General features: G+C 34.7%; 1 protein-coding gene across 50 annotated transcripts in view; it reads right to left on the bottom strand.

Annotated features, from left to right (window-relative positions):
• Positions 1-17,186, bottom strand: part of GPHN (gephyrin) — a 564,043-nt gene that overhangs the window by 338,983 nt on the left and 207,874 nt on the right. Inside the window, exon 1 of one of the 50 annotated variants that reach the window (XM_070594062.1) lies at positions 11,565-11,928. The exons of 47 other annotated variants lie outside the window; for them this stretch is intronic. The gene's annotated coding sequence lies outside the window, so the exon portion shown is untranslated. Of the gene's footprint in view, positions 1-11,564; positions 11,929-17,186 lie in introns of those variants that run through there. 2 more of the 50 variants (XM_070594065.1, XM_070594063.1) reach the window with 2 other exon arrangements.

The following is a 17,186-nucleotide window of genomic DNA, read 5'->3' as shown; positions in this document are numbered from 1 at the left end:
AACAGCTCATTAAACAATATATGTGGAATACAAGACTTTTTGAAAGAAAAAAAATTTAGGTACAAAAATACTAAATAACTTCATATTATAACAATGTCCAACCTAAGAAAGAAAAGTTTTGAGAAGCACTTTGAGTTTAGTGAATGAGGTAAAGTATATGAATTATTGTTAACTATATCATACTAATGCTTTGGGGTAAAAAGAAAAGTTACATTTTTTCTTTCTAATTGCAATAAAATTATTTTCCTCTTTGTGGGGCAGTATTTTGAGGACATAATCAACTTAAAAAGATTAAGGAAATTAATTCCAATGATGTCAATATTAAACCTTGTAAGTAGGTATAATGCTCAATATTCTTATACAGGTGATCAAAATCACAAAATATAAAGATCCCGCTGGACCAATGACACTAAAAGGCTCTGTTTGGTGGCATTTAGAACTCTGACTTCAATGATTTTTCATTTCTAAACAGAAAGAGGATCATGAACCAGGAAAGATATTATCAATGGAGCTCCACAGATTGAAATTCCTAAGGTTTGTTAGCAAATCTATTACTGGTAGTGATTTATTTTTTTATGTCTAATATTTCTAGTACTCAATTATGCCCATGTTATTGGTATTCAGCATGTACAATGTACATATAAGAGACTGAGAAGGGAAAAAGATGTCCTTTGATCGCAAAGGGCATGACAATTTTTCTAATGTGTCCAGATACTAAATTATATCTAGAGAAAACTGCATAAAATGTAAGTTCCTTGAGAGTAGAATCCAGATTTTATTCACTTTTGAATTCTATACAATGTATAGGATAATGTCATAGAAGTATTAATTTAAACAAATGTCTGTTGAATTAATAATTACATTCATGTAGTATTCCCCAAATTGTGTTCTTTGTGATGTTAATAGACTACCCCCTCCATATCAAGTTACATATACAAACGAATTTAGGAAATCAACATGCTAAATCTCTTTCTTGGAGATATTCTTCATAATTCTCATTAGCATTTTAAAGGCACTGGGAAACGGTGCAATAAAGTGCTGAAAGAAGAAAACTGCCAACCAAGAATACTATACCTGGCAGAGCTATCCTTCAAAAATTAAAGAGATATAAAGACTCTGAGACAAATAAAACCCGAGGAGCTCATCACTAGTAGACCTGCCTTACAAGAAATGCTAAAGGGAGTTTTTCAAGTTGAAATAAAATGGTGCTAAGTAGCAATACAAAAGTATATCAAAGTATAAAACTCACTGGTAAAGATAAATATATAGACAAACACAGAATACTGTAATAATGCAATAGTGGTGTGCAAATCTCTTATTAAAAAGTATTAACTTTAAATATAAACATTTTCTAATGGATACACAATACAAAGGATGTAAACTGACATCAATAACATAAAGTGTATAGGAAGAGGAAGAAGTAAAAGTATAGAGTTTTTGAATGCTATTGAAGTTATCAGCCGAAAATAAACTACTATAAATATAACGTTTTATGTAAACCTCATAGAAACCACAAAGTGAAAACCTAGAGTAGATACATGAAAGAAATAAAAACATACCACTACAAAATATCATCAGCTCACAAAGGAGGACAGCAAGAGAAGAAGAAAGGAACAAAAGAACTACAAAAAGTGAAATAAAATTAAAATGTCAATAGTAAGCCCTTAGCTATCAATAATTACATTAAATGTAAACGAATTAAATTCACCAAACAACATAGAGTGACTCAATGGATTAAAAAAAGAACAAACTACATACTGCCCTCAAGAGACTCACTTTAGAATTAAGGACACACATAGGCTGAAAATGAAGGCATGGAAAAAGATACTCTATGCAAGTGGTAAGCAAAAGAGAGCAGGAGTTGCTATACTTATATCAGACAACATAGACTTTAAGTGAAAAAACTGTCAAGAGACTAAGAGACAAGGTCATTATATATTGATAAAAGGGTCAATTCATGAGGAAGACATAAGAATTATAAATACATATGCACACATCAGAGTAACTAAATATATAAAGCAAAGTGACAGATTTGAAGGAGAGAAATAGACCACAATACCATAACAGTAGGAAATTTTAATACTCCATGTTAAACAATGGATAGAATGTCCAGACAGAAAACTAATAAGGAAACAGTGGGCTTGAACAACACTATAGACCAAATGGACCTGAAAGACATATACAAAACATTCTACCCAATAGCAGCAGGCTATACCTTCTTCTCAAGTGCACACAAAACATTCTCCAGGATACATCACATATTAGGTCATAAAACAAGTCTGAACAAATTTGAGAATATCCAAATCATAGCAAGTATCTTTTCTGACCACAATGGAATGAAACTAGAAATCAATAACATTAGGAAATTAACAAACACATGGAAATAAAATAACACACTCTTGAACCACCATTGGGCCAAAGAATAAATCATAAGAGAAATTAGAAAATAGCTTAAGACAAATGAAAAGAAACATAGGAGACCGAGATTTATGGGATGAAGTAAACAGTATTAAGAGGGAGTTTTACAGTGACAAATGTTACATTAAAAAAAAGAAAGATCTCAAATAAACAATTTAACTTTATACTTCAAGGAACTAGAAAAAGAAGAACAAACTAAACCTAAAATTAGCCAAAGGAAAGAAACAGCAAATATTAGAGCAGAAATAAACAAAACAGGGAATAGGAAAATGAAAGAAAAAAATCAAGGAAACTAAGTTGGTTTTTTTTCTGAGGAAGATTAGCCCTGAGCTAACATCTGCTGCCAACCTGCCTCTTTTTGCTGAGGAAGACTGGCCCTGAGCTAACATCTGTCCCCAACTTCCCTTATTTTTATGTGGGATGCCTGCCACAGCATGGCTTGACAAGCGGTGCGTAGGTCTGCACCTGGGATCTGAACCAGTGAACCCCAGGCTGCCAAAGTGGAACATGTGAACTTACCTACTGCACAAACCACTAAGTTGGTTTTTTGAAAAAAATAAACAAATTGACAAACTCTTAACTAGACTAAGACAAAGAAAGAAGACTAACCTACAATCCGAAATGAAAGAGGAGACACTTACAACTGATGCCACAGAAATAAAAAGACTTATAAGATACTATTATGAACATTTATACACCAATAAATTGGAAAACATAAAAGAAATGGATAAATGACTAGAAATGTACAATCTACCAAGTCTGAATCTTGCTTCCTGAATTTGTGGATTGATGCCTTCAATTTTACAAAATTCTCAATCAGTATTTTTAAAAATATTGCTTCTGTATTATTCTCTATCTAAATGCTGGACATTTTCACCAGGTACAGTATGTGTTTTAGGCTCTTTTTTGGTTTTAGAATTTTTTCCTTTGTGTGTTTCAATGTGGCTATTTTCAAGTGAAATCTTTTTCTGTTTATTTATTCTCTATTTTTTGTGCCTAATCTTCCAATAAACCTATCTAATAATTTCACTTCATTTAAAGCATCTTTCCACTTCTACACTTTCCATCTGACCCCTTTTCAAAAAGCCTATTTTAGATCTCTGGTAAAATTCTCTTTCTCTTTATTTTTATGACCATATATTAATTGCACTTACTCTAAATTCTCTATTTGATAATTCTAATATCTGAATCACCTATGGGTCTGTTTTTTCCTCTTGGTATTCAATCACTTGGTAGTGCTTATTTGCATGCCTTTTAACTTCTAATGAGAAGACTGACATTAAGGTTGAGAAATTTCGTAGGCTCTGGATGATGTTATCTTCTTGCAAAAGGGTTACGGTTTTCTCTGTGAAGCCGAGTAAGTACCAGTTGTTCAGCCTTTGTTGGGGCCGATATATTTTAATATTTTGACTTTGTTCCTTAAGTGTGGTCCTTCTGGGGTCTCAGAGAGTCTATAAAGCTTACCATGTCCCTTCTAGTTTGGCAGGGCTGAAATTCAACATTTCCCTCAGTCCCATGCAGCTGCTGAAATCTCTGCTAACCTCTTCAGCCTTCCAGATTGTTTTTTGATGTATTTGCTGGAATTCAATCTGTACATACAGATCTTAAGAGACAGTTAAAGTTGGATAACGACAGTTAAGGCTCATTTTACATTTGGGCTCTAGTCCTTCTACACCAGAAACTGAAAAACGCCCTCAGGGAAAAAGCCAGGGTGAATGTGGGGTTCAACCTACAGTGCCTCTATTCTCTGAAGTATCATAATCTCTCAAGTCCTGCTTAAACTGATGGTTCTCCAATTCCTTCAAACAACTGTTTTATATATTCTATCCAGCTTTCATAATCGTTTTCAGTGAAAAGCTACCCAATACAAGCTACTCCATCATTGCTGGAACTGGAGTCTCTATCATCATTTCTTTTTTGTGGAGGAAGATTAGCCCTGAGCTAACATTTACTGCCAATCCTCTTAGTTTTGCTGAGGAAGACTGGCCCTGAGCTACCATCTGTGCCCATCTTCCTCTATTTTATATGTGGGACGCCTGCCACAGCATGGCTTGATAAGTGATACGTAGGTCCGCACCCAGGATCTCATCCGGTGAACCCCCAGCTGCCGAAGCGGAGCATGCAAACTTAACCACTGCACCACTGGGCTGGCCCCCGTCATCATTTCTTGAATGAGAAAGATTATGTGAAGAACTATTGTATATCAACTGAAATCAATTATCTAGATATATTTCATTGCAAATAGGTAATTGTATATACATAGATAATAAATTATATTGCTTTTTCATTCCAGTGTAGGTTTAGTCATTCTCAAATTTCCAAGATAAATAATCATCTCTAGGAAATGCTGCAAATAGACACTTGAACTGTGTGGACTATATCTGAATACTAGAGTAAGATATAGAGTACAGTATTACAATTGTTCTTATCTCTCTGAATTTTAATTATCTTCTTAGTTATTGGTCTCTTCTACTTGCTAGGGTTTTAAAACAGGGACTATATATAATTCATTTATCTCCAGTGCCTAGAATAGGATCTGGCAATATTAATAATATCAGCTATCACTTAATGAGCCAGTCACTGTTTTATGTGTTTTATATTAATGAGTCTTAAAAACAAGCTTTTAGGATAGATATTATTTTATAGCTGAGGAAACCATGGCACAGAAAGGTTAAGTAATTTGTCCAGGGTCAAACAGCTAAGAAGTGGACAAGCAGCCTGGCCACTGAGTCTGTGCTCTTAACCAACACACTATACTGCTCACTCAAAGAATTACTGCCTATTCTTATTTTAGCAGCTTATGTGATCATCCAGAAGAATGAAAGTATTGAGAAACATACCTCTCGATAATAATGCATTCAAACTTTGCAAGTTAGTAAAAAGACGCTTACTTAAGCTAAAGAGATCCTATAAGAACATCCACCTCATGATAATATTTGGCCTTACCTATATCATTCAAGTGTGCATTCACATAAAGATTTACAAACATAAATATTTACAACATCATAAACCCATGATAAATATTTACAACGTATCACTTCAAACATGGACATCAAGAATCCATTTAATAATTACTGATAGTTTATTCCTCTGCCCTCCTTCTTTAATTTTTTAGCTGTTAGTGTGAAAAGGTGATGTGTAGAGGCTATGTCACACAAAAGTGTGGCACGATATCAAAAGAAAGATGAAAAGAATACTTCCTTTGAAACACTGTTTAACAAACAGATCCTTATACACAGAGAAAACAGAATCAGAATAGATTGTTGAGTTTTCTACCTGAATATTTGACAGCTTTAATATTACTTTATTTGTTATAATTTATTTGTGTAAATGGGAAGAATCAAAAACTCCAAAACAGTACTGCTGAAGTAGTCCCTCTGTAACACATTAATCTCTTTTTTTCCTATTTTGCAAAAAGAAGCACTGCTCTTGTTTATTATAAGCTCTAAAAGCTTAAATAGCCTGGATAAAACATGTACTAACCACTTAGCATTATTCAGTTTTTCAAAAACGTAATTATCGTATTCCTAACATGTATGAAGTACTGTCTAAGGGAGAAAGAGAATTACAATGGAAAACCAAAAGAGACAGGGTATCATTATTAGATAAAATCGACTTTAAGTCAAAAGCAGTTACAAGAGACACAGAAGGATATTATATACTGATAAAGGGTTCAATACATCAAAAGATATGCCCATTACAAACATTTAGACACCTAACAAGACGGACTCAAAATATACGAAGCAAAAATTGATAGTATTAAAGGGAGAAATAAAAAGTTCTACATTAACAGTTGGAGACTTCAATACCCCAATTTTAATAACAGAACAAACAGATTAATAAGGAAATAGAGGGCTTGAATAACACTACAAACCAATTTGACCTGACAGACATATACAGAACAACCTACTCAACAGCAGAATACATATTCTTCTCTAGTACCCATGGACCATTTTCCAGGACAGACCATATCCTAGGCCACAAAACAAGTCCTAATAAATTTTAAAAGGTTAAAATCATACAAAGTATCTTCTCTGACTACAATAGAATGAAACTAGAAATCAGTAACAGAAGTAAAACTGAAAAATTCAAAATTATGTGGAAAATTAATCAACACACTCTTCTGCATCAAAGAAGAAATCAGAAAGGAAATTAGAAAATACCTTGAGATGAATTAAAACAAAAATACAATGCAACAAAATTTAGGGGATGAAGTAGTGCTAAAATGGAAATTAATAGCTGTAAATTCCTATGTTAAAAGAACGATCTGAAATCAATAATTTAACTGTAGACCTTAAAAAACTAGAAAAAGGAGAGCAAACTAAGCCATGAGCTAGCAGAAAGAAGAAAATAATAAAGTTTAGAGTAGCGATAAATGAAAAATAGAAAAAGAGAGAATCAACGAAACTAAAATTTCATTCTTTTAATAATAAGAGATCAACGAAATTCAAAACCTTTAGCTAGATTGATACCTTCCCGCCCCCTAAAAAAAGAACGCAAGATAAGATCCAATTTACTAAAATCAGAAATGAAATGAGGACATTACTATAGACCTTACAGGGGGAAAAAAAGGATTATAATAGAATGCTATGAACAATTTTATGCCAACAAATTGGATAATCTAGATGAAATGAACAAATTCCTAAAAACACAGCCTCCGAAAAGTGAATCAAGAAGAAATACAAAATATGAACAGACCTATAACAATTAAGGAGACTGAATTGGCAATCAAAAACCTTTCAACAAAGAAATGCCCAGGAGCAGATGACTTTACTGGTGAATTATACCAAACATTTAAAAAAGAATTAACATCAATCCCACCCAAACTTTACCAAAATACTGAAGAGAAGAGAAGAGTGTCCAATTCATTTTATGGGGCCAGCATCACCCACATACCAAAGCCAGACATGGACATTAAGTGAAAACTATAGGCAAATATCCTGTATTAACACAGATGAAAAAATCCTCAACAAAACATAAGCAAATCAAACTCAGCAGAATATTAAAGGATTATACACCATGATAAGTGGTATTTATCTCAGAAATGCAAGGGTAGTTCAATATATGAAAGTCAATCAATGTAATATACCACATTAATATAATTAAGGAAAAAAATCCATGTGATCATCTCTACTGATGCAGAGAAGCATTTGACACAATCCAATACCTTTTCATGATAAAAGCATTCAACAAATTAGGAATAGAATAGAACTTCCTCAACAGGGTAAAGACCACATATGAAAAACCCACAGCTAACATAATCAGTGGTAAAAGACTGAGAACTGTATCTCTAAGATAGAAACAAGTCAAGGATGTCTGCTTTCACTCCTATTCAACATATTACTGGACAATCTCACAAGAGCAATAAGGCAAGACAAAGAAATAACACACATCCAAATAGGAAAGAAAGAAGTAAAATTATCTCTATTTGCAGATTAAGTGATCTTCTATGCAGAAACCTCTAAAGAATCCACAAAAACACTAAAAGAACTAATAAACAAATTCAGCAAAGATGAAGAATACAAAATCAACATGCAAAAATCTGTTGTATTTCTACACGTTAGCAATGAACAATCTGAAAAGGAAATTAAGAAAAAATTCCGTTTATAATAGTATTAAAAAGAATAAAATAATCAGAAATAAATTTAACCAAGGAGGCAAAAAACTTGTAAACTGAAAACTACATAACATGCTTAAATAATTAAAGAAGACCTAAACAAATGTCAGGCATTCCATGTGTATGGATGGAAAGACTTAACATTGTTAAGATAACAATACTACCCAAAGCCATCTACAGATTCAATGGAATCCTTATTAAATTCCTTTAAAAAAGTGTTTTTTTCAGAAATAGAAAAACCCATCCTAAAATTCATATGGAATCTCAAGGGACCCCTAATAGCCAAAACAGTCTTTAAAAGGAAGAACACAATTGGAGGATTCATACTTCTCAATTCAATAATTTACTACAAAGCTACAGTAATGAAACAGTATGGTACTAGCATAAAGATAAATATACAGAAAAATGCAATAGAATGAAGAGACCAGAAATAAACTCTCACTATGTGACCAATTTATTTTTGATAGGGGTCAAATGAGAAGTAACAGTCTCTTCAATGAATTTTTGAGGGAAAAATAGATATCCACATGCAAAGAATGAACTTGGACCCTTATCTTACACCATATACAAAAACTAACCAAAATAGATTGAAAACCTAAATTTAAGAGCTAAAATGATAAAATTCTTAGAAGAAAACATAGGGGAAAATCATGACCTTGGATTTAGCAATGTTGTCTTAAATATGACAGCAAAAGCATGGGAAACAAACAACAAAATAGATAAATTGGGCTTTATCAAAATTAGAACATTTTGTACACTAAAGGAAACTATTGATAGAGTGAAAATATAACCCACAGAAAGGGATAAAATATTTTCAATCTTATATCTGTTAAGAGATTAATATCCAGAATATATAAATAACTATAATTTTTTAAAAAGCCAATTCAAAATAGGCAAAGGACTTGAATTGATATTTTTTCAAAGAAGATATGCACATGGGGGCCGGCCCCATGGTCGAGTGGTTAAGTTCGCATGCTCCACTTCAGCGGCCCAGGGTTTCGCTAGTTTGGATCCTGGATGTGGACATGGCACCACTCATCAGGCCATGCTGAGGCAACGTCCCACATGCCACAACTGGAAGGACCCACAACTAAAATATACAACTAGGTACTGGGGGGATTTGGGGAGAAAAAGCAGAAAAAAAAAAAGAAGATTGGCAACAGTTGTTAGCTCAAGTACTAATCTTTAAAAAAAAAAAAAGATATGCACATGGCCAATAAGCACACGAAAAGATGCTCAACATCACTGGCCATTAGTGAAATGTAATGAAAACCACAATAAGATACCACTTCACATCCATTGCAATGGCTATTGTGGGGGATCAGAATCGGCCACCTCAAAATACGTCTATTTGGCTTGACTACTTTTAAGGAGAAAAGACTCTGAAGGAAACTTTGACCTTCTTCCTAGCTACCTAAAAGAATTTAAGATAGAAGGCCTGTCCCTGGGACAGCCCATCACTATAGATAACGGTGGGTATTAGCAGACTGGGAGGAGCCTTGCTAAGTCCACTGTTACCAAAGTTCTGTCTCTGAGGTCATATTGCCTATAGATGGCCCAGCAAACATTTGTTTACCAAACATTTGCTTTTCCACCTTCATGTAAATTGCCTGCCTCCCCTTTGAAGTCACAAACCACTACCCCCAATATCCTCCCCCTTTGTCTTTAGCTGAAGATGGTATTTAAGGTGGTGGCTCAGCCATTTTGGTGAGTTACTCGGTTTTCCTGGGTTTCTCCTATGTACATATGTTATTAAACTGTTTGATTTTTTCCTGTTATTCTGTCTCATGTCTATGTAATTCTTAGACCAGCCAGAAGGGCCTAGAGGGTAGAAGAAAGGTTCTTCCTCCCCTACACTATTACAAAAAGAAAATCTAACAAGTGTTGGAGAGGAATGCAGAAACTGGAACCCTTATGCATTGCTGGTGGGAATATAAAAGGGTGCAGCCACTTTGGAAACAGGTTGGCAGCTTCTCAAAAAGTTAAACATAGAATTATCATATGCCCCAGCAATTCTAGTATTATGTAAATACCTAAAGGAATTTTAAATAGGCGCTTAAACAGGTACATAATGTTCCTAGCAGCATTATTCACAATAGCCACAAGGTAGAAACAACTCAAGCATCCATCAACACGTGAATGAATAAAAAATTATGGGGGACCGGCCCCGTGGCTGAGTGGTTAAGTTCATGTGCTCTGCTTCGGCGGCCCAGGGTTCGGATCCTGGGCGCAGACATGGCACCGCTCATTAGGCCATGTTGAGGCAGCATCCCATGTACCACAACTAGAAGGACCTGCAACTGGAATATACAACTACATACTGGGGGGATTTGGGGAGGAAAAAAAGCAGGAAAAAAAAAAAAAAGACTGGCAACAGTTGTTAGCCTAGGTATCAATCCTTAAAAACAAACAAATTATGGTATGCTGAGTGAAATAAGTCAGACACAAAAGGACAAATATTCTATCATTTCACTTATATAAGGTTGCTAGAGTAGTTAAACATGGAGTGTGGACAGAATTTTGGGACCCCCTCCCCGGGTCTAACAGGACAATCTAGTACGCAAACTGCACAGGCTTTAAGTGAGTACAATAAAACCCATGCTGAAGCAGCTGTACTGTGAAGCAGTGGTGCATTTCTTAGGGATCAAGGGACTAATTAAAGATCCCAGTCCTTTCCTCCCTCCACACATAGATAACGCAGGCACCTCTGAATTTGTTTGATATATAACCAAGAAATTCTTGTTTATGTTACCTTCAATGCATAATTGAGAGAAAAGCCCAGATGTACTCCATCTCTTTTTTTTTTTTTTATCTAATTGTAAGGTTTTTTTTCTTTTCCTCTTCCCTGCATGTGCACTGCTTGTGAAAGATATAAGGTACACTTAAACTCACACACCTTGGAGCAGTTCCATCAGAGCATTCTGTTGAACTGTTTTCCTGGGGTTCATACTCTTCACCCTGATTACTGAATAAACTTCATTAACATTACCTAGACTCTATTTCAGTCGACAAGAGACAGTAAGTTGGTTAGGGGTTACCATCAGCTGTACCCCCAGAGGGAGATGTGGAATTATTGCATAATGGGTTCAGAGTTTTGGCTCTGGATGACAAAAAACTTTTGGAAATAGATAGTGGTGATGGTTTCACAACACTGTGATAGTACTTAATGTCACTGAACTGTACACTTTAAAATAATTGAGAGCCAGCCCGGTGGCACAGCAGTTAAGTGTGCACGTTCTGCTTCAGTGGCCTCGGGTTCGCCGGTTCGGATCCCGGGTGTGGACATGGCGCCGCTTGGCAAGCCATGCTGTGGTAGGTGTCTCACATATAAAGTAGAGGAAGATGGACACGGATGTTAGCTCAGGGCTAGTCTTCCTCAGCAAAAAGAGGAGGATTGGCAGCAGTTAGCTCAGGGCTAATCTTCCTCAAAAAAAAAAAAGTTGAAATGGTAAACTTTATGTTTTGTATATACTACCACAATAAAGAAAAAAAATTTAAATGCCTTTGTCCTTCACAATTTGGGTCCTACCTGTCTTTGAAGACACATCTGACAATTCTTCCAGTACATCATTCAAACCAACTGTATTTTCTTAAAAGCTCTGTAGTTTTTTCCACAATTTCCTATATTCCTCCTCACCTCACTAAACTCTCCTCCTTCAATGTTGTTCCCTCTTTCTTAACACCTTTTCTTTTATTCTCCACCTCTCACACCCCAAAGACAAATCACCTGTACAACCATTATTAGTTTTTGCACAGTTGGCTAAAATATAACTTCTCCAAAAGCTTTTTTATTGACATCTTTCTACCTTACCACAACCATCTCCCTACCACTTCCTCCCACCACCCTTTATTGACTTAGATGACCTTCTTCTTTGTAAGAGACAGTTTAGTGTAGCAGTTTAGTATAGGTTCTGGAACTAGAATGCATAGGTTTAAATTTTGACTCTACTATTTCTTAGGTTTAGGAGCTTGGTTAAATTATTTAGTAGTTTGGTGTTTCTCTGTCCACTATGTATAAAATGATGATAATTATATTACCTATATCTCATGAAGTTGTTTTTGTGAAGATTAAATAAGATATGGACTGAAAAGAAAAATTACTTACACCTAGCAAATGCTTAATGTTAGCTATTATCATGCAAGTATGTATTGAGTACATACTTCTATTATAGCACGGTATTTAACTGTCTGTATGCTTGTCTGCCTTTTCCACTTGATTGTTCATATTTTCACGTCATTATTCTCAGCACCGAACAGTATCAATACCATAGCCTTTGCTTAAATATTTTGAAATTATACTTGTATAAAATGTTCACAAATAATAAATTTTCAGGATTGAACTAAAATTTCCACTTCTTAGGAAAAACCTAGGGTGTTGATATCAAAATTAGTTTTGCTACATATTATTGAGGTCATTATGTAGAGTTTTTTACTTTTCTGGAAGTCTATTTTTCCTGCAGCATCTGGGATAATAAAATTGGTTTTTATTTGAAAGTTGAAATGTGTATAAAATATAAGGTATTATTTTCCATATTTGTAAGAATTTTCTTGGTTTAGTCTCATTTCTTTAAACTGTTTTATCTCTTCCCAGAGCTTTTATTTTTATTTTTGGTTTGCATCACTTTTGTCCTCTATTCACTTTCATTAATATAAAATCTGACATTTAACTCTATTAAACTTTTGGCATCAAAATAAAAGCAAAATACTTTTTTAAAAAACAGAATTAACTTTACAGTCTCAAAGATATGCTGAACCTGAAAATCTGTATTAAATATTCATAACCACATTCCACTCTTTAAGATAGCAAGAATACTGTGTGCACTAATCCGTTTTTAATTTAAAAGTTTTCCTCCTTATTCAGATATTTCACTAGCTCACTAGTATCATGGATCTCACTATTATACCCATAGAAAAAAATGAGACCAAGGTATATCTTTTAAATATGTGAAAAGTAAACTGACAGATTTTTTTTATTCTTATGAACCATTTCCTGGTCTCTGAAAATTTTAAATTATAAAAACTTTGAGAAATACAAAAAGTATAAACAATATGACAAACATCCTGTATCCACTACTCAAGTTATGATGTACACACAGCACTACTAATACAGTGGAAGGTCCCTGTGTGACTCTTTTTACTCACATAATCACATGCACTCCCCTAACCTAGAAGTGTCCTCTATCCTATATTTGGTTTAAATCTTTTCTTCATAGTTTTACCTCCTAGGGTCTTAAACAACAATTAGCATTGTTTTACTTATTTAAATAGTATTATAAGTATTCTTTGGCATTTGCTTTTTTTCTCTCCAAATTGTGTTTTTGAAATTCATACACGCTGATATGTGGAGTTTTGCTCATTCATTTTCCCCATTGTATAGTATTCAATTTCTGAATATACTGTTTATCGACTCTCACCTACTGATGTTCTTTTAGGTTATTTTCTATTATCCACTTTTACACAAAATCACCAAATTCTTTACCTAGATATTAACCACCCCTATTTCCTGAAACTTTCTACCCTTGAATTCTATGACATCATGTTGGGTCTCTTTTGCTTAATACACTGCCTATTCTTATCACTTAAATGTTGATGTTTCCTTATCTCTCTTCTTTTTCTACCCTGTATACTGTCTTTAGGTGTCCTCTCATTTACTCCTATGGGTCTAATTACCATTAACATGTGGACCAAGTCAAATCTGTATCTCCAGCCCTTAACTCTTGTGAGTGGCTACTAAGTCTAAAATATAGTTGAACACATAATAAGGGGTTATATATCACATTATAATATGTGATAAAATAATGTTATCTATGTTTCCAGATTTTACAGCCACTCTGAATATCCAACCACCAATACATATCTCCACCTGATAGCCACAATTGAAGACAGAGGACATTCTGAATTATGTTATCATATAATCTATGGGTTAAAGAACAAATTAATTTTTTTCCACAATCCTAGATAAAAATTTTAGCTCCTATGGAAACCCCACTTTTTACATATTCTTTCTTTCAAACTTTTCAAAATGTCAAGGTTGGTGGTTTTCTAACTTTTGGTCTCAAAACCTCTTTACTCTTAAAGATTATTAAGGACTCCAACAGTGAAAAAGGCAAATACATATTATTATGAAAATAGTTTTTTTTTTTTAAGATTTTATTTTTTTCCTTTTTCTCCCCAAAGCCCCCCCGTACATAGTTGTATATTCTTTGTTGTGGGTCCTTCTAGTTGTGGCATGTGGGACGCTGCCTCAGCATGGTTTGATGAGCAGTGCCATGTCTGCGCACAGGATTCGAACCAACGAAACACTGGGCCGCCTGCAGCGGAGCGCGCGAACTTAACCACTCGGCCACGGGGCCAGACCCTGAAAATAGTTTTGATTTCAGGGACTTCCAAAGGTGTGCCTCCTGCCTTTCCAGGGTCATTGGTCTAGGAAACTACTTTTGGAAATGTTTATGTTGCTTCAGAGAAGTCCTTGGGATTCTGCCTGAACAAAGAAAATTAAGAAATCAGTCCCAGGGATTCTTTATTAGCTACAGATTGATGCACCCACGGTTGGCTAACTTACAACTTCCAGAGTTTTTCATTCAAACCAGCCCTGGTGCATGGATATGTCTGAATGCGATGGGATTAAGATGAAGCCCGGTGGTGCAGGGGTTAAGTTCGCATGTTCCGCTTCAAAGGCCCGGGGTTCGCCAGTTCGGATCCCAGGTGAGGACATGGCATTGCTTGGCATGCTCTGCTGTGGTAGATGTCCCACGTATAAAGTAGAGGAAAATGGGCATGGATGTTAGCTCAGGGCCAGTCTTCCTCAGGAAAAAGAGGAGGATTGGCAGCAGTTAGCTCAGGGCTAATCTTTCTCAAAAAAAAAACAAAAACGATGAATGAGCCATACTAGACCAAAATAATTTTGAAAAATAAATGGAGCTATCATTTTTAAATACGGCCAAATCTTGAGTCCTAAATGCTTTGCTTAGAAACTCCCCTCTTTAATATTGACGAATATAGCCAACCTTACTGGGGTTAAATGGGTACCTGTTCACCTCACCATTCTTCCTTCTAAGATTTTAGTACATGCAGCAGTCGTACTTCTGAGAAGAGACTCTGTTCTCACCTCATTTGGGAAAGAAAGAGAACTAGAATTTATTGAGTATTTGTAATGAGCGTTACGTTAGGCCTTTTTACAAATACTGCTTCAGTACTGTCTCTAAGATTCAGAAGGGCTAATTTGCTCAAGGATATAGACAGCTAGTAAGCAGAAAAGTTGTCATTTACCCAGATGCATCTCATTCCAAAGCCCAGACGTTTTTACCAAGTCATATTTTTGTGTCGATAATATATTTCTTAGAACTAAGTTTTCAAACGTAAATGCAATTCTAAAGACTGAGAATGTTCTTCAGAATTTATTTATTAGAAATCTTAATTATCATTAGAAATCTTACCTGTAACATATTCTTAACTTCAAACAACTCTGATAGGTTGGCCACTAGAATACAATCAGTTTGTGTTGTTAGGCCTTATATAACGTTAAAAGAGAAAGGAATTTAGAAAGAAGTTAGAAAATCCTTTAAGAGTTTTCACAATTTGACATAATAGTAAGTAGTATATTTGGATAGAAGCCTTTATTTATAAGTATGTCATTTCCCTTATTTCCATGGGTTTTTTTATTCTTGTTTTTCTTTTTTTGGTGAGGAAGATTGGCCATGAGCTAACATCTGTTGCCACTCTTCCTCTAGTTTGTATGTGGATTGCTGCCACAGCATGGCTTGATGAGTGGTGTGTAGGTCCATACCCAGGATCTGAACCCATGAAGCTTGGGCTGCCAAAGCAGAGCATGCAAACTTAACCACACCACTGGACAGGCCCCCCACTTACCTGCAGTTTTAATTTGTTTAGATTTATTTTCAACAAACACTAAATTCCACTGCATGTGTTTCGTACAATATAGTAACAATAATCATTAAGAACTCATAGATTTTATGATAATTTGACTAGGAATCAAATAAATTAACCTCTTAGTTTTGCTGATATGCAAAGAGTACAATCTATAATTAAATGAGATTGGAGAGCAGCATCTAAACTGCATGAAAAATAAACATTTATGGGTCTCTAAAGCTTTATTTACAAAAATCTTTTGATATGCTCCTAAAATTTTGTTAATCTATCTTACTAAAATAACACACAAACACTTTTGTTCATTCACTAAATATTTATTGAGTACTTACGGGCTAAGCATTATTCCATGTGCTAGAGAGAAGGCAATGAACAAAAACAGATATAGTACTTGTTCTCATGGATCTTATATTCTATGTATTTATTCTATTAAGTCAACAGATAAGAAAATTTCAAATGTAATAAACGCTGTGAAGAAAACATGAAAACTAGGATGATGTGTTAGGATGCACAGGAACTGAGATTAGGTCGTGCTATTTAAGCTTTGAGAAAGTAATAACTTAAACTAAGGCCTGTTATTAATTATCCTAGTAACTGTATATATTTAAAGTAATAAAGCTATTCTAAAAATAAGCAAAAACTATAATTCAAAAGTTTCTCTAATTTGGGGGCCAGCCCAGTGGTGTAGCAGTTAAGTTTTGGCGGCCTGGGGTTTGCCAGTTCAGATCCTAGGCATGGACCTATGCACTGCTTATCAAATCATGCTGTGGCAGGCGTCCCACATATAAAATAGAGGAAGATGGGCCAAGATGTTAGATCAGGGCTAATCTTCCTCAAAAACAAAAAAATTTTCTCTAATTTAAATGCCAACTTTATCAACATTTTGATTTAAATAAGTGAGATTGTATAATTAAAATAATCTGAATTTATCTTTATTGCCTCTTTTCCCTGTTCTCTGCCTTTTATCTCTCTTTCCTCCTATATTAGCCCACGTTCAGATAAAGATTAAATTATATGGTCATCCTAGGTATAACCTAAGTGCCTGCAGAAGGAAATATCAATGACAAAATGATTCACCTTAGAACTCCTCAAATACTCAGGAATTATAGGTACAAGGTACTGTAGAAGGTGGAAAATTAAAAGCTAGGAGATTACTTAACATATAAAGACTCCTAAATCCTCAGTACAGGTAAACAACTACCTACTCTGATCTTGAAGTAAACAGAACAGAGGTCTTGAGGAAAAAGTAGAAGTCAGATTATTT

This window comes from Equus przewalskii, chromosome 25, assembly GCF_037783145.1.
Source record: "Equus przewalskii isolate Varuska chromosome 25, EquPr2, whole genome shotgun sequence".
Taxonomy (NCBI): Eukaryota; Metazoa; Chordata; class Mammalia; order Perissodactyla; family Equidae; genus Equus; species Equus przewalskii.
The sequence above is the reverse complement of the archived record's forward strand: the minus strand, read 5'-3'. Positions and strand labels throughout refer to the sequence as shown.